The 23,186-nt window shown below is 42.8% G+C and overlaps 1 protein-coding gene across 1 annotated transcript in view; it reads right to left on the reverse strand.

Annotated features, from left to right (window-relative positions):
* LOC110544647 (rhox homeobox family member 1-like) overlaps positions 1-18,110 on the reverse strand; it is a 97,336-nt gene extending 79,226 nt beyond the window's left edge. The window contains exons 1-2 of the mRNA XM_060374599.1: positions 17,802-18,110; positions 7,019-7,118 (exon numbers count right to left, since the gene is read on the reverse strand). The gene's annotated coding sequence lies outside the window, so the exon portion shown is untranslated. The remainder of the gene's footprint in view (positions 1-7,018; positions 7,119-17,801) is intronic.
* Positions 18,111-23,186: the final 5,076 nt, after the last annotated feature.

Genomic DNA, 23,186 nt, shown 5'->3' on the forward strand with positions numbered 1-23,186 from the left:
TCTTTGGCTCACAGGTTGGACTAAAGCCTATCATGGCTGGAAGGCACGGCGACAGGCAGTGAAGGAATGGTGACAGGAGCAACAGGCATCCGTCACATTGCATCCTCATTCAGGAAGTGGGGCTAATGAACAGGAAGTGGGGCAGGGCTACAAATATCTCAAGGCCTGGCTTAGTGACTCATTTTCTCCAGCAAAGCTTCACCACCTAAAGGTTCCACAAGCTTATCAAATAATGGCCCCAGCTTGAGAGCAAGTAAGTGTCTAAACACACTAGCCTTTGTGGGTCTTTTCACATTCAAAAACTACCACCAGCTGTGTCTCATGCACACTCTAATCCATGGCCTATCTAGTGGGACAATAGACAAAGGGGTCCCCATTTTTATTTTCTTCTTTTCTTTTCTGAGCTGTTTGAATTCTTATAAGTTAAATGTAAATATTACATGAATTGTTGTAGTCATTTCTCATTGTGGAATATTTATCTTTTTCTTCCATTAAGGATAATCCTACATGTGTATCATATATAGACATATTCATATACATACATTTAACATATTTCCTAATTGTGATCCCTGACTGTGCTCTCATTATATTTGTGTATATTGTGTGCTATCTGCTACTAGATTGTGGCACTATTGTAACATTCTCTACCACTAAATTTAAGATATGTAAAATCTTAAATTTAATTACAGAAAACACTCATGGTTTCTTATGTTTTATTTTTAATGTCTATGAGATTCATGTTTATACATAGAATGAGGTAAATATTTAAGTTTCTTTTCTTCTAAGAGGTTAAATAATTGTTGTCTCTCAGAGGGATATCCTTGGAAGTAAAGAGAAAAGGGGCCGGAAGGGAAGGAAAGCCTGCATGTATGTATGTGCACCACTTGCATACAAGTATCTACAGAGGCCTGAAAAGTGCTTTGGATCTCCTGGAACTGGAGTTACAAGCTGATGTGAGCTGCCCTGTGTGCTGGAAACTGATTCCTGTATCCTTTGGAAGAGTAGCAAGTGCTTTTAACCACTGAGCCATCGCTCTAGCCTTTCCACTGGTCTTTTAATTATCTTCTGACATGCTTTTCAGATGGGATTTTTAGCTGTTAGGAATCTGAATGGAAGTAATCAAGATAAAATTCCCATGCAAGGCATGTGTGCCCAGGGCTATGTCTTCCTGCCACAGGAAAATGTCTACTTCAGTGACTTGGTTATAAATGAGACTGCAAAGTCAGCTTTTTAATCTAAAGCAAAGTAATTAATTATCTATCCAAATCAGTTCCCACCTTCCTTCCTAGAAATAGAGGCCTAAATTCTTGGTATGGTCTGTGACCATTGACAATAAATACCCGACAGATATTAGCCCTGGAGCTGGGAAACATCTGGACCATGTGGGGTGAGTTTAAAAGGAAACAATGCGGGTAACTTTCATTGAATTTGAAGGCACCATGATAAAAAGACCAGATCAATAGGGCACTTGAAGCCTGATCCCTGACTTCATGAAATATATAACCCAAGAAACAGGTATCTTCTCATGAAACTGATAACTGAATAAACAGAATTATCTTTTAACTAGAGTAAGATGTGGTTTTCTTTTTTAAATTTGGATTTCTGTTACTTAAAGCTGAGTCTAGTCTCAATTATACAGAGGAATATAACACAAGGAAAACCCATGTTTTATTCAGTGTTATATCCACAGGACTTTGACACTGGGCCTAGAACAAGATAAACATTCAATAAATGTTTGTACAGGGGATATATTTCCATGTTCAGGCTTGATAGAAGTAAGTATGAAATTTTAGTTAATTTGTTTTATGTGTATTTTTGTGTATGGTGGGTTATGCAATACAGTGTGTGTGGAGGACACAGGACAACCCTTATAGGAGTCAGTTCTCTTCTTGTACCACCTTATGCCCACAATTGAACTCAGGTCATCAGGTTTGGTGGCAAGCAACTTTACTTGCCGAGATTTTCAACAGCCAGATAATCTGACATACACACATTCTTCGTTATGTCTTTTGTGTTTTGACTTTTCTGTGACTTTGGATCCCTAAAGGAAACTTCATACTCCTTGGGGATATTTTCTACAACAATTGTCCTCATAGATAGCATTTTGGAAGGACCTCTTTCCTTTGATTTCTCGTGCCTTCAGAATGGATGCACCTGAGGGATGCACAGCACTCAGGTACCCTTTTTCTTGGCGTACATCATGAGAGGTGGATGCTCTTGACTAGATCCCAGCCAAGCTCTGGCTCTGCCCTGACAGCTCTCTGCAAAGTTTATACCCTTATTTAATTGCAGTTACATCCTTCACTAATCCCCTGGGGCCCACATTTATAGAAAAAAAGACAGTTGGCCAGGGATGCTAGAATTGAACATCCCATGCTAATTATTTAATTTTCATCTGGCACAAACCACAGCTTCTTAACTTTAATGAGAACTATAAATCAGCTACCTTTTTTTTTGCACCCAAGGAGGCTAACACTTAAGACTCAAGACAAATGTAACAATTTCTTCCATGGCCCCAATCCTAGGCAATGAATCTGCTTTTTCCCCTCAACTCACAATGTGTAGAATGGAAGTGAATGTTCCAAGCTTGTGAGACTGAGGCATGGGGGACATTTCAGTATGCACAGAGAGCCTTCCCTGTAGGAGCTCAGCAGTTCTTCATTGCCACCACAGTCAATCCAACATGGCATAGAATGACGTTGTCCTGATGGGTGGTTGATGGATGTGTTGGGAGATGGAAGTTTTGAGAGTTGAAATTACTCACCCCAGGTCCCAACACTTGCAAGTAGCATGGTTGGTTAATACCCAGAAAGTTCTGATTATGATTCACACTTAGCCTGGTTAGTGTGTTGTCTTTCTTGTTTGTTGTTTTATTCAGGTTTGTTGGTTTGTTTGGTCTTGTTTTTTGTTTATTTTTACTTTTGCCAAAGAGAAAATCTCTAACTTTCTTATTTCTTTACCCATTTACCTTCTGAAACACAATCAAGAACTCTTTTGCCAGGAAACTGTCCTTCTTGCTTCCAATCCTGGGCCCTCAGGACCCCTGTGACCGGAATAAGTCCCTTGAACAGGATGCTTAATATGTGGCAAAAATGTTTGTTGTGATTTTACTATAAAATGTCCCTGTAGGCTCTTGTGTTTGAGCCCTTGGTTCAGTAGCAGGTGGCATATTGCTTTCAGAGGCTGTGAGAGCTTTAGGTGAGGACTGACTTTGGGGAAGTGGGTCACTGAGGAGAGGCCTTCAGAATTACAGCCAGGAGCCTCTTCCAGTACAAACTTCCTGCTTTCTGAGCAGGACACTGAGCAGGGAGCAAGCCCTGTCAGAAACTTCTGCTGCCAGTGGAATGGTTGCCTACTGCCATGCTCTCCCAACATGGTGGACTGTACCCCATGAACCAGGAGTCAATGTAACTTTTTTCTCCCTCACCTTGCTTCTGTCAGGTATTTTGATAAACAAAGAGAAAGCCAATACAACGCTTCCCATGGGTTGTCTGCTTTGACTCTCTTATACCCTGTGTTGGAAACCACTATGATTACAAATGTGTCATGAGGGGAATGCAAATTCAGATATTCTTTTATTCCTCATTTTAAAGTGTATGTACTTGGTCATTATGCCATAAGATTTTATAATAAATATGTTTACTAACTTGACTATGTCTTTCATTGGCTTTTACATTCATTAGTCTCAAGAGTAGTAGCAATTCCTCATTTTTATTTGTGCCTCTATTATGGAACATCTGATCTGACATGATGTAGGTCATCTGAATGGAAACCTCAATTCCCTTCTTTTACCTTTAGATTTGTTATTATGGCAATGTGAATTTTTTTAATGGACATAGATCCAAAATTTTTTACTATCAAAAAGAGGGAAGTGTGGGTCCATCTTCAGTTCTAAAACACACATACATGCATATGTACACATGCGCTTGCATGCACGCTCGTGTGTGTGCACACACACAGACACACACACGAAGATATACTCATCACTCATTGTTTCTCCATGTACACTTAGGAATATGATTGGAAACCACTCTTAAAAAAATCCCTACACAAGGATATCCATTGTGGCGTATTGTTAATGTTGCTTTCCCAACCATTGCCCATGAATCCAAGGACACATCCTTCCTGCTCCCTTGAGTCAGACGTGCTTTTGTGACTCAGCTCAGTCAATGCAGACAGGACCGGCAAAGAGTACCTCTCAAGTAGAAGTTGTAAGAGGCCATACATGATCTCCCCTGGTCTGGTGGCCTGCAGTGACTGGGAGCAACTGAAAGGCAGACTATTGACCCACAGTGAACACTGAAGCTGACACAGCCTTTTCTGTGAGGGTCTCTTACCATTTGATGTTTGCACACCACAATACATGTACCATATCTCATCCTTATGAAGAGTCTATAGAATGGAGTGGTTTGGGGAAGTTATTTGCCACAGAGGAGTGAGAAGGAACATTCTTAAAGAGATGCTTAAACACCCAAGCTCTAGGTCCTGCTGAAAGCTTCTAGGACTGCCACCAAGCCTAAGAAAACTCTGAATCATTGGGACCTGCTGTTCAAATGTCCTCTATCCCACTGGGAGCTGAAAGAAGTGACATGTTCCCCTGTTCCCACTGCAGGGATTTCAGCCAGATGAGCAAAGGAGTTTAAGATTAAACGGTACCATGCCATTCTGGGATCATCTCCAGTTTTATAAAATATATGGAAACATTATGAGCTAGAGACCTCATTGCTGAGATTTCTTTGTGATGTTTTTGTAGCTCATTTGCATAGTTGTCAATCTTGAACTACAGTCTCTTGTTGCAATATGAAAAGTTGATCATGCCTGGTTGATTATCTAGTTTAAGTCTTACTTCCACTCTTGATAGGTTTTTTGCCTCTGTGCTCCACTTTACCCATCTATAAAGCTGGAATCCTTGCTGCATCTTTTCTGTGATGTCACAGTAAGCATCAAGTCAAAGACTCTAATAAGGTTTATAAAAGAGCTGAGCATGGAGTATTAGCACTTCTTGTTATCCATCAATTCTTGGGTGTCTATACAGGTAGGTGCTGAGATACAGACAAGGCACTGCTCTTACACAATAGAAACTCCCCACACTTCTCCTGGGTTGTTTTACATGGGTGCTAGGGGTTGAACTCAGGTCCTGGTACTTGCACAGCAAGCACTTTACTGGCTGAGCCATCCCTCCAGTCCAACTACACTTTCATTAGGACGTTGACTTGCAAGAGGGGCTTGGAAATCACTGAATCCATCTCATGGTGGGGGTGGGAGCAGGGGTGGAGGCATGAATATGGAGTTAAAACTCAGAGATTTTCAGTAACTTCTCCAAAGTCATACAGCTTTCGCTTTGTCAGTTCTCCAATCCCCACCTTTGTTCTCCACCCCTACCCCCACTCCTACTCTTCCCTTATCCCACTCTCACCACAACAAGCTGGGTGGTAACAGCTCATCAGTGCAGCCTTTTTTGTCATGTTATCATAACAGAATAATGTGAAGGGTGACAGCTGAGTAGACCCAAGGCAGACAACATGTCCTAAGGAATAAAATATCTGTGGATTTAACTTTTGGATGTGAAATAGGTGTCAAGCTGAATGTCACTGACTTAGTGGTGCATCCAGTATGTTCAAGGTGACTCATGGAGGAGACAGATACTTTCCCCTCCTCTTCTTAGACAGCAACATTTTTATGGCTCTACAGCCAGCTCCCTTCCCCCAAATCAGCATATGCATTGCTAATTAGACACCCATCCTGGAATTTCATCCAAAAATTAATGATTTGATTGGTTATTCAGAATCTCATGCATCCTTATAGCCACCCATCAATTGAGAGGGGAAATAATATGCAAAATGAAGATTTATTGTCAACCAGACAGCATTCGGGGAAACTGTAGAAGCTGCCGCTCTCTCACCATGTCTAGACGCTCTCTCAAAGAACCTTGTAATTTTCTAAAGCAGAATCAGGTCCTTAAGTTATTATTTTTCCTGATCAGTGAGATGGCTCAGCACATAAAGGTAGGAGAGAACAGGCTCCCACAAGTTGTCCTCAAGGGACATATTCATGCCATGGTGTGAGCATGCTCTCACATGCTCACAAGTAAATGTGAAAGCAAGTTTTTTTGTTTTTTTGTTTTTTTTCACAGAGATAAACAATCAGAAAATTGAGTATAATGCAATAGCTTTGCTTTGGGGGTATCATACAGAGAATTTACAAAGATCCCAACTGAAAGTTGTAAAACAAAACAAAAGTAGTGATGGGATAAGGGAGATTTAAACAGCAGCTTTTCTGAGGTCTGGAAGTGACAGCAAGTCCCCTGGGAGGAAGCCTGGCTTGCAAAGGATGGTGAAGGTTCTGTTTTGGCTCTGCCCTGAGATCAATTAACCTAACAGACAGCAGAAAACAACTTCCCAGGAAGAAATCTTTACATGGACCTCAAAAATAGTTATATGAACCTTTGTAATGGTCACATAATTTTCACATATGCACAGTAGCTGGAATTTCAGAAGGCACTGAAAAAAGGGAGGGTAGGAAAAAGGAAGGAAGGAGAGAGGGAAAGAGGAAAGAAAAGAGGGAGGGGGAGGACACCATCTCTAAGGTTCACATATATATGAAGTGTGAAATTCAGACTACTAAATCTACTCATGACTTTAGTCTTAGCTTATAACACAGCACCCTTCAACATTTTTTTTTTTTGTTTCTTTTGGTTTTGATACAGGGTTGCATGTGTCCCAGGTGGGCCTTGAACACCCTCTGTGGCCAAAAATGACCTTGAACATCTGACTCTCCGGTCTTCACATACTGAGTGCTGGGATTAAAAGGTAGGTGCCACCACACCTGCTTTACACAGTTCTGGGAATCAAACCCAGGGCTTTGGGCATGTCAGGCACACACTCAAGCGAGCTACAGCAGCAGCCCAAGTCTTCTGTAGCACCAGATTTTCTTTAGGCAGCTAAAAGGAATTTCTAGAGGGCTTGGGGAAATCATTCAGTCCTCTGATTGGCTGATGACTGCAGAATGCAGAACCTACCTCCAGATGCTGTAGTTAAGTCTCCACTTTTCCGGAAGTTTTCACAGCTTCTCCATAAATGGAGAAATGGAACCATGAGTACCACACTGTAATCTTCACTCTGGCAATGGATAAGAAACCAACACAGTCACCAGCATTCATTAAAATTCAATACTAAGAAAATGCCCAATGATATTTTTCATGAATTTGACCTGAGGCTGCTCCCCAGAATGAAACGAAATTACACCTGAAATGTGCTTTCATTTTTCCAGGTCTTAAAAGAGAAGCTGTGAAAATGAATGGGAAAAGGGTCCTCCCCAAAGCGGTGCTCAAAGTTATGTTTGTTTAATCAATAACACTTGAGAGCCTGAGGACACAGCTTGATTGCCAAACTGCTTGCTTAGCCTCCACAAAGCCCTGAGTTCTATCTCCAGCAAAGCATAATCAGGCAGCGAGGTCTACACACATAATCCCAGAATTTATGAAGTAGAGGCAGAAGAATCAGGAGTTAAAGGTAATCCTTGGCTACATGGCCATGTCTTGGCCAGCCTGGGCTCCTTGATACCTTTTGGATGGACAATAGTGATTCTCAGACTTGGCAGGCAACTACTCAACAGATCACCTAAGGAGATTTCCCTATGCCCCTGCTTAGGCTGCTCCCCAAGCCAATAAAATCCAAAGTTGTGGGACCAAGGCACCAGTGCTTTCTATTATTTCTCAGATGCTTAGTTTCAGCCAAGCTTGAAAGGTAATGATGTAAGAGATAAGTCACGGGAGTGATTGGACTGTTGGCCTCTACCACTGGCTCTCCTCCTACTGGTGCTGTAGATCACTGACTTCATGGTGGCAGAGATGGGCAATGCCTCCAGGTGATCACAAATGACTTCTCTACTCTTTAATTCTGGATTAAACCAGAGGACTTCTTTAGGCCAGTGGACTTCCATAACGTGAAGAGAGGTAAGGTTTACCTGGAAGACGGACTTCCTCTCTAGTGCAATGTGCTTTTACTATGAGAAATGAATACTTCAGTCAACCACTACATGGAAAAGAACAAGAGCGATAAAGAAAAAAGAAAATTGAGTCAACACACAGAACCAAGCCTAAGAAACACACAGACACATACTGGCGGGGATGGGGATTGCTGAGAGGGAGGAAGGGAGGGAGGGAGAGAGAGAGAGAGAGTCAGTGCTTAGGATGCAAGCTGAAAAGTTTGAGGGGTGGGGAGAACATGTTTGTTGTGTATAAGAATTACATGCTGCAGACTGAGGCCATAGCTCAATTGGAGTAAAAGACTTGCGTTGCAAGCGAGGCAGCCTGAGTCTGATTCCCAGAACTCACATACTAAAGCGAGGTGTGGTGGCACTCACTTGTAATCCTAACTCTGAGGAGGCAGAGACAGGCTTCTGGCAGGCCAAAAAGGAATTCCAAAAGGGGAAAAAGAGAGTGAGAGAGCACAGGGAGATACTAAGAAAAAGAGAGAGGGAGAGAAGAAACGTTGGTAGTATCTAACCATAACACTGTTTTCTAGCTTCCACACATGTGTAAACATGCTGGAACACATAAATGCATTTCCATAGACATGATCATGACAGCACATACACAGACAAGTATTTGAGGTAACTAAAATATATCTTAAAATGTGATGAGGGCTGTAGAAATGGCTCAACAGTTAACATTGCTTTCTGACCTTGCTGATAACCAGAATTCAGTTTCCAGAGATCACTCCGTCCCCAAGATACCTCTAGAACATCCTCTAATGGCCTCTGTGGGCACTCACATGCTTGTGTGTATATGTAGAGATACACATATAAAAATTTTTAAATGAATTATTATATCTTTAAAAATTCATGAAAGGAGTTTTTAAAAAAAAAAATAATGAGATGGTCAACCTATTTCAGGTGAAGGGATGCTTTTATGGGGAAACAGAGTCCCAGTTGAAATATTTCTAAAGGTAAGTTTGACCCATAATGGTTCTCCTGATGTAGACTTTGGGATGAGAGCTGCAGTCTTTGTAACCCTTCTAACGAGTAAGTAGAAAATATTTCTTGTTGATTTCTTCATCAGTTTCACCAGGCTTCCACCTAAATTGCTAGCTTTTCAATATGAAAGCGATATCCTGATTCATTAGTGCTGCAGGCAAGTTTGATAGTGATTCTCTCTCTCTCATATTCAAATTTATCTCTACCCAAATCTCTCCAGGATAATACAATTTTCAAAAGCTCTTTATGTGTAATTACCACCCAAATAATTAGTTATCCTAGACCCAACTGTAGTAGATTCCTTGTGTGCTGCAGGGAATTCTGGAGCTTATGGAAGTACAAGTCAAATAATCATCAGGTGCAGAGGTGTGGACCTCACTCTTAGAGCATTCATGTGTCTGCATCTGTGTTTTTATGGTTCAGATGCCCTTGGACCTACAATAGTGTTTCTCAAACTTTTGGGAAGAACTGACACCTGAAGTGTCTGGTTCCAGGCACAGATTTCGAAAGCATGTCTTCAAGACTTTTCAGTCTCAGAAAATTAGGTTGAGACCCGAGAATCTGCATTTCTAAGTTGATCGCCCTGACCTATACTAAAGGCAACAATACATCCCTTGGCCAAGGAACAATCCGTCCACAGTTTTTTAGTAGACAAGTGTGTGTATGCTTACAATTCTATGATTAATTTCTTTTCTGTCACTATATACAATACTCTGATAAAAGCAACATAAGGGAGACAGGGTTTACTTGAGCTCACAGTTCAAGACTCAGTCAATGAGAGGGAGGACACACCCTTAGGAGCCCGAGGCAGCTTTATCTCCACAATAAAGAAACAGAGAGCAAGGGATGGATGCATGTGTGTCCAACCTCCCTTCTTCATCTTAGACAGGCTGTGATCCAACTGTGATACCTCTTCATTCAGGTAATCAAGATTATTCCCCAAAAGTGTGTCCAGTGGTCCATTTCCCAGGTGATTGTAGATTCTGTCAAGCTGATAATTAACATGAACCAGCATATTTGGAGGATAAAAATAGAGCCAGCTACCTCAAATCTTCTTTCAAAAAGCCCATCTTTTTAATAAACATAACTATTTCTCAACTTTATATTCTTTTTATTATTTTGCATACCAATCATGAAATGCTTGTTTTTCAAAAAAGCTTTATTATACTGACCTATTTTTCAGACACTTTACCTAAATCTATTCTGTGGTATTTAATGCTGACTTGTTTGTTTGTTTCAGAGATAGGGCCCAATGTAGCTCAGGCTTGCCTGGAACTCAATATGTAGCTGAGGATTACCTTGCATTTCTGATCTATCTCCCATGCCTAAGTGCTACGATTACAGGTGTCATACCCTCGTTTATACACTGTTGGGAACAAAGCCCAAAGCCCCGTGCATGTTAGGCAATCATTCTACCAGCCCAGCAACACCCTGGCTCTGAATAACTCATGACTTAAAGCTCAAGTGCATATGAACTTGTCTTATGTCCTTACAGAGGGCAGATGGTCTGCCTGACTTGTCTTAGAATCTTCTATTGTGCCTTTCATGTGTTTTTTAAATGAAATAACTGGTCATAAAAGCTAAATGTCTATGAAGCTAAATATCTATCAATGAATATCCCTGGAAAGGAGGCTCAGAAGGTGAAAGACTAAAATGTGAAATGAGCAGTCTGCACTGTCAAATAAAATGACCATTAGCCATATGGAGCATTCATATTTCCCTCCTTACCAATGGTGTGGAGTAAAAAATGCAGTTCGAAACTGCAGTCAACCAGACTGTGTGGTATTTGCAAAAGAACAGACAAACGGGAACAGAATAGGCAGTCCAGAAATGGACTCACATGCACACAATAAGCTGATCTTCACCAGGGGAGGAAAGGCAACATGCTGTCAAAGGCTTTTCTGTTTTGGAACGCCACAGCACTGGCTCCAGAAATTATCAGAGGGAACCAGCTGCCCAGGACCCATCCCTCCCTGCCACAAGCCCTGAAGACCATTACCAATTGATTGATAGCAGACTTCAGCCTCAACCCTGAGCACTGCTAAGGTGGGCAGGGAGCTCTATTGCCTGAAGGTCTCACCTTCCTTACATGTCACACACAGGAGCTTCATCTCCTAGCACCCAGCCAGATACCTTGCAAACTGCAGAAGCACGATTAGAGTTTTAAGAAAGGAAAAGACAGGTGTTAACTCAAGGGTGTCTGTAGCTGAGCCTTCACAGTGACTCTCAATAAATCTTTAAGATACCTACTGTGTGCCAGAAACAGTCTACACTGCCCTGCTTCATAGATCTAGAATGTCAATCATACAGTAATCTAAATGTTCTCCTGGTCAGATTAACTTTTTTTTTTAACTTTCTCTTATGTGTCTGAGTGTTTTGCCTGAATGTATGTATGAGTACCAGATGCATGCTGAGTTCCCTCAGAACTCAGAAGAGGACACTGGATTTCCTGGAACTAAACTGACAGATAGTTGTGAGACACCAAATGGGTGTTAAGGAGTGAACCTGGGCTGTCTGCAAGAAGAAAAAGTACCATCTCTCCAGCTCATATTGGTCAGCTTTTAAATAAGGGTGAAAGAGCTGAAATTAAGTATAATTCAAATATATTTTTATTTAACCCAGCATATCTAAGCCATTGTCATTTCAACAACCAATCCCTATAAAATTAATTAATGTTCCTGATCAGTTGGGTTACCATGAGGAAGTCACTTCTCTGTACTTTAGTTTCCTCACTGGTAACAGTGGGATCAGATGGAGTGGGCCGCTCTTCCCACGTGATTACTGCAGGCTTCCATTTCCTTTTCTACCTCTTCAAGTCTGTGAGTCTACCATGCTTGAGTTTGCTCTTACCACCAAAAGGACTAATACACATGAAGAAAATATTTTTTTAAGAAGAGATATATTTTGGCTCAGGGTTTCAGACCATCAGGCCAGACACAACTGGGTGAGGTAGCTCCCTTTGTGGCAGCAAGATTGCATGATGGAAGCTGTTTCCATGATAATGGATACCGAAGCAGAGAAATACAGCAGGAAGTAGGTGCCCACCATAGCTTCCAGAGGCCAACACCTCATGATCTAATTGCCCCAGCTAGACCTCACCTCTTATAGATTCAAAAGCCTCTCAAAATACCATGGCCAGCTGAAGACTGAATACCAAAACCTGAGGCTGTAAGGGCCAGTCAGATCACATTAATACAAAGGTTATCCAGCCCAAGCTTTGCTTTTTGGGTTTAGGCTAAGGGCTCTTGTGGCCTTGGGTATCGACCACACCCTCTACAGGAGCAGAAAGCGGTTTGTCACACGCCCAGGAGGACTACATTCTCATTAGATTCTACTTCAGCACATGGCTCTACTTCAGCTTTTCGAAGCTATTTTGAGAAACTGGGGCTGGAGACATGGCTCAGAGGTTGAGAGCATCACCGGCTGCTCTTTCAAGGTCCTGAGTTCAATTCCCAGCAACCAGATGGTGGCTCACAACCATTTATAATAAGATCTGGTACTCTCTTCAGGTGGCAGGAGTACATTCAAGCAGAACATTATACATAATAAATATATTTTAAAAAAAGGAAAAGAAAAAGAAGGAAAGAAACTTGTCTAGGCATTCAGTTTTAATTTTCTGAGTCCTTTGTATTTGTGAGTGTTGTAGAAAGCTCCGTACTCCCAAGAAAATTCTGATATATGCTGCCATCATTTTTATTTTCTCCTCTCTCTCCAAAAAAATGCAAGAAAATAACTGTAAATGTTTTTGCATATATAAATTTTAACAGCCCATACATGTCAGCTAATCTTTCATCCAGGAAGGAAAGTCTTATTCCAAGTGATGGAAATTTGCAATGTGCAGGCTCTCATTCTTGTTGTGTAATGGGATCACTGTGTGGACACGTTATTTTCTGAATAGTTCAGTTCCATTTCCCAAACCCACTAACTGTAATGGCTGCCTACTACCTACAAGGGCAAGGTGATTCTCTTTAAGAACTGTTATCATAGCCAGGCTTGGTGGCGAGCGCCTATAATACCAGCAGAGGCAGGCGGGTCTCAAGTTCTAGGCCAGCCTGGTCTACAAAGCAAGTCCAGGACAGCCAAGAGCCAAGGCTACACAGAGAAACCCTGTCTTGAAAAACAAAAACAAACAAACAACAAAAAAGAATGGTTATCATCTCCCAGGGAAGATAATATAAATGTTCAAATAATCCTGAAACACCTACAAAGACAGTATTAGATGTGTTAGGAGGGGTACAGCTAGGTACTACAACTCAGGTACCCAAAGGCTGAGGAAACACCATGGAAGATGGAAGGTGGGTGAGAGTTTTGTGCAATGCCGTCTTCTGGCTTGACATGACTATTGAACTTATGGACTCATAGCCTCTATGATGACCAGTCAAAGATCAAGCTGACCAACACCAGCATGCATGCTGAAAGAAAGCTACACATTGATGGGGTTTTGTGAGCCCCTCCCCTAACTGAGGAGCTATTGGCAGTTAGCAGCTGAGGAAGGACATTAGCTTCAGGGATGTGGCTCCTAGTAGGTTGCCCAAAAGCTGGTGGATGGCTCCACACTAATATGCATATGGAAGACACTAACTGGCAGTTTGTTAAAAGAAGGACATGAAAGTCTGAGGCAAGCTTTGTTAGAAAGGGAGCTTTGAGGGGTTAATGGAAGAGGAGAGTTGGGGAGGTGGGTCTGATTAAGATATATGGAACTGTCATAAGAAAATTTTAAAGAATAATTAAAAGTATAAAGATGAGAACAACGAAAAGAGGTACAGGGAGATATGGTTCAGTTAGCAGAGTACTTGGACACCATGCATCAATTTCTGGTTTCACTGCCTAATACCATATAATCTATATGTGACCATGTATACCAGTTATCCTAGAACTCAGGAAGTAGAGGGAGGAGAATCAGACATTCAAGGTCATTCTGGAGTCTGGGACCAGATTCAACTCCAAGAGACCCTGTAACAACAGATCAAAAGAAGCATCAAGATAGATTAAATATTGGTATGTAACTGGAGCTTGAATAAAAGGTAGCTGCCAGTAAATAGAGAAAGCAGGGAAGCAGGGAAGGCACTCAGAGAAAATAGACATGCAACCTGGACACCAAGGAGGCAGAAGGAAGCATCATTGCCCACCCTGTCTTGTAGACTTAATGTAGGAATTATGGAAGTCAGTTTGGCAAACTCAAACTTGCATGCTTGCCACACTTCCTATTCTTCGACCCATGGGAGACAACAATTATCAGTCCCAGCCTATACCTTTTCAACCAACCTGAGATGAGATTTGTTTTCCATCCTTGGTGCAGGAGTGCCAAGATAAGTAAGGTAGATATGTTGGAGAATGGCTCAGAGGTTAAGAGCACTGGCTGCTTTCCAGAGGTCCTGAGGTCAATTCTCAACAACCTCTTGGTGGCTCACAGTTATCTACAATGAGATCTGGTGCTCTGTTCTGGCATGCAGGTGTACATGCAGACACAACATTGTATACACAACAAATAAAAAGGTAAGTGAGGTAGAACCATGAGTACCTTGTAGTTTGTAACTAATTGGATAGGCAATGGGGAGCCATTAAAGTCTTATAAGCATAGGAGTGACATGGTGGGAAATGAGAGCTTGTAGTTCAGGGTAATTAACTTGGCAGTGCTATTTAGAATGAATGGATTCGAGTGGTTAGGAGACTGAAGGCCAGTTATCTGGAAGGTTACTGCAAAGATTTGTGGGGAGCAATCATGTTTGATACTGAATGAATACTGCCAGAGCCTGAGGGCAGAGTTGAACAGTTCCTGAGGTGGGAGTGAGGACTGAAATAATTAAAACAAGTCACACTACACTCAGGATCAGCTCGAGAGGGCTGTCAGTAAGACTGCAACCTTGAGTTTATTCCACAATTCTTTTTGATAAGCAAAGCAAAAACAAGCCACATCAATACAAGAAAGAAGTTCGTGGGACTGCCAAACTTGTTTTCTAAAACTACTTCCCTGTAGAACATATGGTCCAAGGTCACACAAACATGTTTTAAGGAACTTTGAGGAACATCCTCTTATCTCTGTCTCAAGATGAAGGCCAGGGTGAAAATATGTTTTTCACTGAATACTCAATAACAAAGAAGCTTGACAAACAAACAGCTCTCCACAGAATACTGCAAAAAAGAGATGCAGATGTCAGAGCCAAGAACTAAAGGAACCTAGCAAATACATTAGGATGAGACAGTTAGAGCCTGGAGTGTGAGAGGACTCTAAATGAACTCGAAGGTTTTCTGTAATTACCTTAACATAGGGAAAAGTGGTGTCAACATCAGGAGGGGAGCCTGTGACTGGTGAGGTGTTCCTAGACTCCTGGATGGGAAGTGATGGGGGGAGAAGAAACAGAAAAGCAAAAGAGTGGCTTTAGACTTATTTCTTCTACAGAGAGTAGCTTTTTTGAGTCAGAGCCTATCAGAGAACTAAGTGTAAGGAAAAATAATCATTTTAAACAAACATTGTTTAAAACATTTAAACAAACATTTTAAACAAACATTGTCCATGAGCAGGGTCTAAAGGAGGCTCTTGTATCTCCAAATATCTGGGAAACTGGAAAATCTTAGTTAGTGATCACAAAAGGACACCAGGAAGGGAAAGAAAATAAACCTAATCACTGTGCTCTTCCCGGTTCAAATGCTTCACCAATCCTGGTGACTTATAGTAATAATGACTGACAGTCAAGAGTGTCTAGTTCACTTTTACTTTTTCCCTGGGGAACAGCACTTGAGTTTCCCATTGTTTTAAACTGCAGAAGCAGTGACTATGTTGAGTTAGGAGAAATTTACCTCCATATCCCTCTGGGATATTTCTCTGATCCCATGGAACAGATTCTATGTCATTTTTTCATTTTGTTTTGAAAAAGTGTTTCTCTATGTAGTCCTGGCTAATCTGGAACTCACTGTACAGACCAAGCTTCCCTAAAACTCACAGAGATCTGCCTCTTAATTGATGAAGGCCGGCAGGGCCTCCCTGATCTATCTTTTCTGGAAGATGTTTCTAGAGTGACCTATTCCAATTGGTTGAATGAGAACCATAAAAGAACCAAATGAATAGAACCAGAATCTATTGCCAACACTTTGCTGCAACTGCATAATTCATCACTACGTTCTATATATTATCCTTAAAAACACAGGTAACTGTAGCTACCACCAGCCTCATCAATGAAGTTTCTCTTTACAGCAATTATAGATCTACTTAGAAAACCACAACTGGACACAATGCAGAGACCAATTGATCATGGGGAAGCCAGCCCCCATGGATACATCTACATCACAGCTCCTGTATTTATGGCTTAGGTTACATTGTGGAAGAGGGACAGAAACTCTGTAATATCCAAGAACTCTGCTATGAAACATCCTCTCTTAGAAATGACATAAACATGACTAGAACAATAGGGATATCAATGGACAGGTTAATGTGGAAGAGGTCCTGTTTCAAGACACTGAACTACAGACAACTGCTGAAATGGAGAATTAGCCTCTCTCAGGGATGAACCCTTTATTCCTTGTCCAATGAAGAGTGGTCAGCTTTGAAACCATATACACACCAACAACAGAAAGAGACTTAGCAGGTGGGGTTATAAAACTGCTCTGATTTTATCAGAGCCTTTGGAAATAAAAGGAAACGGTGGCTTCACTATTGAGGGAGAGAAATCCGTTCTCCCTTTTCACCACCCCTCTCATTAGTAGTGGGACTGCACACTGGAGTTTGGGGTGGAGGCACTCAGATTTAATTCTCAGCTTTCCTTAGGTATCAGCCAGCGTGTCCTCCAAAGGGAGGAAAATGCAGAATCAAGCCTTATAAAGATAAGACTTTTTAATTATCTGGATTTTTTTTGTTATCCAAATGATAGTAATACCTCTACAGGATGTCTGTCTGCTGTGGATGAGCCTGTGCTTTTAATATCAAAAGTACCAATGAGAATCGAAAACTTGCAGGCACACTGGAGTCCAGATGCAGCTTGGCCTGTTTCATGCGCTCAGAGAGTCCTTCACCAAACTGGCCAAAGTTTACTTCACAAAATAGTGCAATGCCAAATATTTTCTGGATCATTCACGGAGAAAAACAGCAAACAAGCTGAAAGAAACATCTTTCCATAACATTAGTTACTGACTAGCCATACGCATTCTAAAATCATAGAAATTTATTGTAGACCTAGTCATATCTATGACTGGAAACCCCAGACTGTTGCATCCCAAAGTAAAAAGGGCCATGTCCTTCCTCTGTCCTCCTACCTTCCTCCTTCCTGGGGGTGTCAGTCAGCTTGTAATTCCCTTTTAGTTTCTCCCCAGGCTCAGACCAGGAGTGCAGAGAGCTGCAGTTACCAGCAAGTGCCCCAAGGAGACCAGATTTGTCTCCTCCTCCCAAGCTAGCTGCTGATAGGGGACACACAGTTACTGCCCTCCAAAGTAGGAAAGTAGACAGAGCCACACTTCTCCAACCTTTCCTTTTTGTAGCTGGGTTAAAGTGGAGATGGCAGATTGGGGTGCAGGAGGCAACCCTTCTTTCTACTCCCTCTCTCTTCCCCACCTCCCAAATTTGGCAGCCTTGGGTGGCTCCTGGTCTGGGGTCTGGAACGTGGGTGCGGGGAGCCAGCTGGAGACGCTCTAGCTAGTGCTGCCTGTGGACAAACCAGTCTCACGTCCCCTGGCATCACATGCGTCCACTGCCACTGGGGTGGTCTCTCGCGCTCTCGCCTGTCTAGGCCCCTCCTGCTCTTGCCCGTCTCCTTTTCTTTTCTTTCTTTTTTTTTTTTTTTTGGTGCCTTAGAGTCGCTCTGGAAATAGAAGATAGAGGAAATCTCAGAACTCACCATCTCTGCTGAACTCTACGTTGCGAGGGCGGGTGTGTGTGGGGTACCATGGAGTCAGCTCCTGCACCTCCGGACCACGCAGCCTGCCGGCCAGGGAGCAGCAGTCTGCTGCAGGGAGACGCCGCTGACCCAGAACACGGACAGCAAGAAAGAGGCGCTGGGCACTGGGCGCCCGCAGAGCTATGTGTGCTCCAGCCGAGGTAGGAGACAGCTGTGACCCTGCTGCCAATAGCGGAGCGGAGGTGGCAGTGCACCAAGTCCGGAGGAGACTGGGAGCCCTGAGGAGCGCCTGGTCAGCGGGCGACCTTGGGGTTCCCTGGACCGGTGCACGCGCCTGCCACCCCTTGGCCGTGCCCTGAGGGGCCGTCACTCCTCCCCCTCCCCTGCGGACATCAACAAATGTTGCAAACTTTTGCAAGCCAGTGCTAAGCTTGTAGGATGGACCAGAGTGTTGATAGCAGGGAGCCTCAAACCCCACCTCCCCTTGATTATATTTTGTTTTCTGTTAAGATGGGTTGTCCAAATTAAATACGATTTTGCCCCCACCAAAAAGAAACTACGATGGAGAAGTGGGGTTAAAGAAACTTTAAAGTGGTAATGTCCTTTTAAGAAAGGGGAGGTGGTCTGTTTGTGGCTACTTGCTTCCTCCATTACCATTTTTGTTTGAGTTTCTTGCTCACCTACTCCCCCTTCCCCAGCAGCAAGAGTCCAGGCTTTTGTTTGAGTCCCCCCTCTCAGGGGACGGGCGGAAAGGGGGCGCTCTCAGGGCTAAGAGGGGGAGATGCAGATAGCTTTTTCTCCGTAGCGCTGGAGCTGTGTTTGAAGAAGAAGCCCGAGAAATCTGGGTTCCCAGGCGCTGCATGCAGTGGTGTTGCTCAGCGGGGAGCAGAGTGCCTGAGAAGCGCAACTTTGTAGCAAGAGGTTCAGAGCCCGCAGCCCTAAAAGAGGGTTGTCAGGGAGCGTGTGCAGCCTGTGGAGGGCGGCTATGTAGTAGAGTGCTCCACCTATGATTGGAGGGAGCGACTGCGACAGCAAACAAACATAGAAAAGCACCCAAACTTATTTCTGTCTGGGAATCCTACCCTCTCTGCGATTCCCAGCTTTTCTGCGGGGACGTTGGGAGTGATCAGAGTTCAAAGCTGGTTGGCCAGGGCTAAGGAGGAGCCCTCCCCAGGCCATTGGTTTATTCTGTGTTGATGTCTGGAGTGTCTGAAGGAGGAGACCAGGGAGAAAAGAGTGCTTGCTGCTTTCCAGGCATTTTCCTAAAGTGGTGCATGCAGTGACCCAGCCTTGCAGCATGGGCCTGGGGAGGGGGAGGGAAGGGGAGAAAGAATGACTCCTTTCTTAAAGGTGTCATGGGAGGAGGGAGGGAGCTACAGGGGGGATACAAAGTGAATAAACTCTAATTAATAAAAATAAAAAATGGAAAAAAGAAAGAAAAATAAAAAGTTTAAAACTTGCACACACACACACCCCAAAAAAAGGTGTCAGAAGCTGCTGTGGGATCCCCACCCACTTTTTCAGGGATTGTTTATTTGAATGCTCCCTGAGTTTGTAAAGATCAGGAGGAAGCTGCAGCTTTAATTATGGTTGTAAATAATGTATTGAGAGACAAAAGAATTAAAAATCAATGGGTATGCCTTTAAAGTTTAAAGCACAAGCCTGAACAAAGGCCTGCCAAATGGAGATTAAGTCCAGTGGGAAAAGAAACTAGTCTTAATGCATCCTTTCCCTGCCCACTAGTTATACAGTTGCTAGGAAACAGGCCCAGATGGCCAAGTTTGGCGCCTAAAGTAAACCAATCATTTCAAAAGTCAGTTTCCCTTACCCAATCATGTTACCCCAAAGCATGTAAGTCCCTGCTTGCGGTTTTGCCCTTTAACAACCTTGTTCCCCTAGACTTCAGGCTTCATTCTTCTTCTGCTGCAGGAAGTTTGTGTCCAATGTTCTAACACATATACAACAATAATAAAAACCCTCATGTATTTACAGCGGAGTCTATTCCTGATCTTTGGAGTTCTCACGAACTGAGCACAACAGCTTGTCACTCTGGAGGAAGCAGGTTCCTGCTAGCCACCCAGAGGCTTGAGACTCAGTGTCTCTCCAGTCAGGTTTGGTGCTAGGGAGTCTGGGGGGAAAGTGAAAAGGAAATGAGAGCTGCTTTTTCTTGGATGTGCTAGTTAGAGGTAGGAACTTGGCTGATCACTTGCAGGCTGTTTTACAGTATTCCTCCCCTCCCGCCCCACCTTTGCCACACCTCCTGTCCTGGTACTTTCCCATTCATGGAATTGAGTACAGTAAAAGCCATCAGGATGATATGTGCTGGAGGAAGTCGGGGGGGGGCACCATTTAATTAATTAGGAATGACTGCACTGAAGCTCAATTTGAACCGGAGGACTGGGGGCAACAAGGACGGGGAAGAAAGGAAAACCAGGTGAAGGCTTGTGGTGGGGGTGGGGGAGTGGCCTCAGTGGACTACCAGATAGATCTGCAAGTTTGTGTGCAGAGCTTTTAGCTGCAAAGTGTCTATTTGGAATGCGAGTGGGTTATGTAACTGTTAATCAGAAAGGCTGGAGAAAACCCCCTTCCTGTGTTTGGATTTTTTTTTTTTTAAGAATGGGGGCAGAGTATCTAGGAAGTGGCTCTGATTTCTAGTTTGTGTCTTTCCTTTTCCTTTAGACTCTCCCTGAAAGGACCAGGCCTGACCCCCTTCCACCAAAAGTCATCAGTCCCAAGAATTAGGCCTTAGGTCACCAGTCCCAGGAATAAGAAAACCACAAAATTCCCTACCCAAGGAATAGCCTGGAGGTAATCACTAGGATGGGAAGGAATCTTATCTCAGGGTGGGGCGTCTGTGCTGGGCAGCCCACTGACCTAACACTCCTGAGGTCTGTAAATAGCTCACTTAATGTTAGCTATGTTAGTTAGCCAATCACTCTGTAACAAGCTTGCTCTTGCTAAATATCATCCAATTGTGTAAATGCTAGGCTGAGAATTCCGGGTTCTTGCTCAAGACCCAAATAAAAATCCTGCCATGTAGTTGTTCCAGGCTGTCCTCGCTGATCCACTGCATTGGTGATGGTGGAGAGACCGAGCTTAAACATAAGCTCTTTGCTTTTGGATACATGGTCCAGCAACTGGTGGTCTTTGGAGACCCTAAGATCTGGGCACAACATCCCCATCTTCAGGTGTTGTTTCTGCCAGAAGGTGTGTTCTTGCAATAGATGGGGTGGCAGGCTGCAGAACCCAGTACAATCCCTAACTTGCTGTTACTGCAAATTATATAAAGCCGGGGAATTTGGTATAACCCCCCCTCCAAGCTCAAAAACTCAAAGTAGAAGCAATGTGTATCTTACAAGATGACCTGCTAACTCATATACCTCAACCTCCTAGAGCCCCCACCACCATTCCTTGAAGAAACCCCTGTGTGTTGCTCAGAGGAGATTTAATGGGAATGAGGCAAGTAAGGCCCAGACACTCTACTCATATGCTGCAGGCATGCACTAGGTTACATAACAGTCTGAATGGAAAATAAAAAAAAAAAAAGGAAAGTCAGACATGGAGGCATCCTTTAGCCAACACAGCAGTAGTAATATCTTCTAGATATTACTTGCAGTTACAAACCTTGACCTCAAATATAGTGTCTACTTTTCAGGTGCGCTAGTCTTGTGGAGTGTGTGTGTGTGTGTGTGTGTGTGTGTGTGTGTGTGGAGAGAGAGAAAGAAAGGGAGAGAGAGAGCCACAAGCATGCACCCTGGGAGAAGAAGGGACTGTAAGTATGCTGGGCAGTAGTGAGGTGCAAATGGAAAATGTTTGGGTTTTTAGATGATGTAATGGAGTTGGCAGAATATGCAACTTGGCTCCTGGAGTGTAAGCATAAGAGCTGAAGCTGGCATCCCATATTAATGTTGCATAAATTACAATATCAAAAATAAACCGACACACTAGGTGGTTATGCCTCCTAAATACTTAAACCATAAAGACACAGACTCAAAACAAAGCAAACATCACCACTTCAAAAATTAGCCTGTTCCTTCTCATGGAATGGAGGTCCTCAGTGAAAGGCAAGCTTTTCAACTTGGGAGGTATTTTCCACTGTGCTTTGAGAGCTTATTTCCAGCCAGCAGATTCTTGGAGTCGACAGGGATTGTGTGTGTATTCTTATGACATTGATGTGACCTCATGAGACATTATCTGGGTAGACTTGAGGCTATTGCTAAATTCCTATGTCCTGGGACTCTAAGTATGAACGGATTAGAGGCTTTCAATGTTTGGGCTTTCCAAATCAGATGTGTGGTTTTATAATCTGGAAGCTGATCTCCCTGTGCTCCTTACAACTCCAAGGAATGGTAGCAGTCTAAATGAAACCCTTCCATTTTCTAGAAAGTATTAATGATGGCTGGTGTCATTCAGCTCCATCTGTACAGTACCAGGAAAGATGCAGAAGAAAAAAATAAATAAATAATAAATAAACAGGCAAGAAGCAACATGGCAAGTAAAAATAAAGTGGAAAATAAACCCACGAATCTTTAATTTAAAAAGGATCTCAGGGACTTGGAGAAGCTGTGATCTTTGTGACATAAATGTTGTTAGGAACTATGCATGCCAGCAGCTTATGCATTGTACATCACTAGAGTTACCCTCATAGGGCTGAGTACCATGTTCTTGGTGCCAGTGTGCAAGGCTGTCAGGGCCGGCCAACCTAAGAGAAAAGAAATCGAAACCAAAGGATAGGGTTAACATTGAAAATCTGGGATGGGACTGAGGGACAAGCCCTTGGGAGCTCAGCTGAGAATGACTGTAGCATCAGTTAACAGGGCCTGCCTACTTCTGCAACTAGAGGGAGACTAAAACTGCATAAATCTCTACTTTGGAACTCTGTCTCTTCCCTTCTTCTCACCAGTTCTTGCTGATTCACTTTCTGGAAGGTTCTCTTACCCAGGGGTATGGCAAATTTTCTAGAAATGAATTTTCAGATTACCCTCTATACTGAATGAATGATAGTTTCTCTGGCTGGGAAAATATCTTTTCCAGAGAGATGGAGTGATTTTTTTTTTAACTGAAAGACTTTAATTTTCTGGTAAATTGCTCATAAAACCATTTACAAATATACCCTTTAAAAATGCAATGGAATAATTTTAGAAAATGCATTTCATGATAGTTTGGATAAGCTTTCTATTGCTTCATCCTAATTTCTTATAAAGAATTGAATTATTAATCAAGAATTTAAGACCTGAGTGGCTAAAACACTTCTGGCACACCCTCTGTCTGTTTTCCAAAATTTATTGTTGTTGCAAGGAGTCCTGAACTTTAGAAAATGCCTGTTTCTAACATGACAGTATGGCTGGTGCCTGTGCAGAAGTGGGTTCAGGCAACACTCCTCCT

Source organism: Meriones unguiculatus, chromosome X (assembly GCF_030254825.1).
Source record: "Meriones unguiculatus strain TT.TT164.6M chromosome X, Bangor_MerUng_6.1, whole genome shotgun sequence".
NCBI lineage: Eukaryota > Metazoa > Chordata > Mammalia > Rodentia > Muridae > Meriones > Meriones unguiculatus.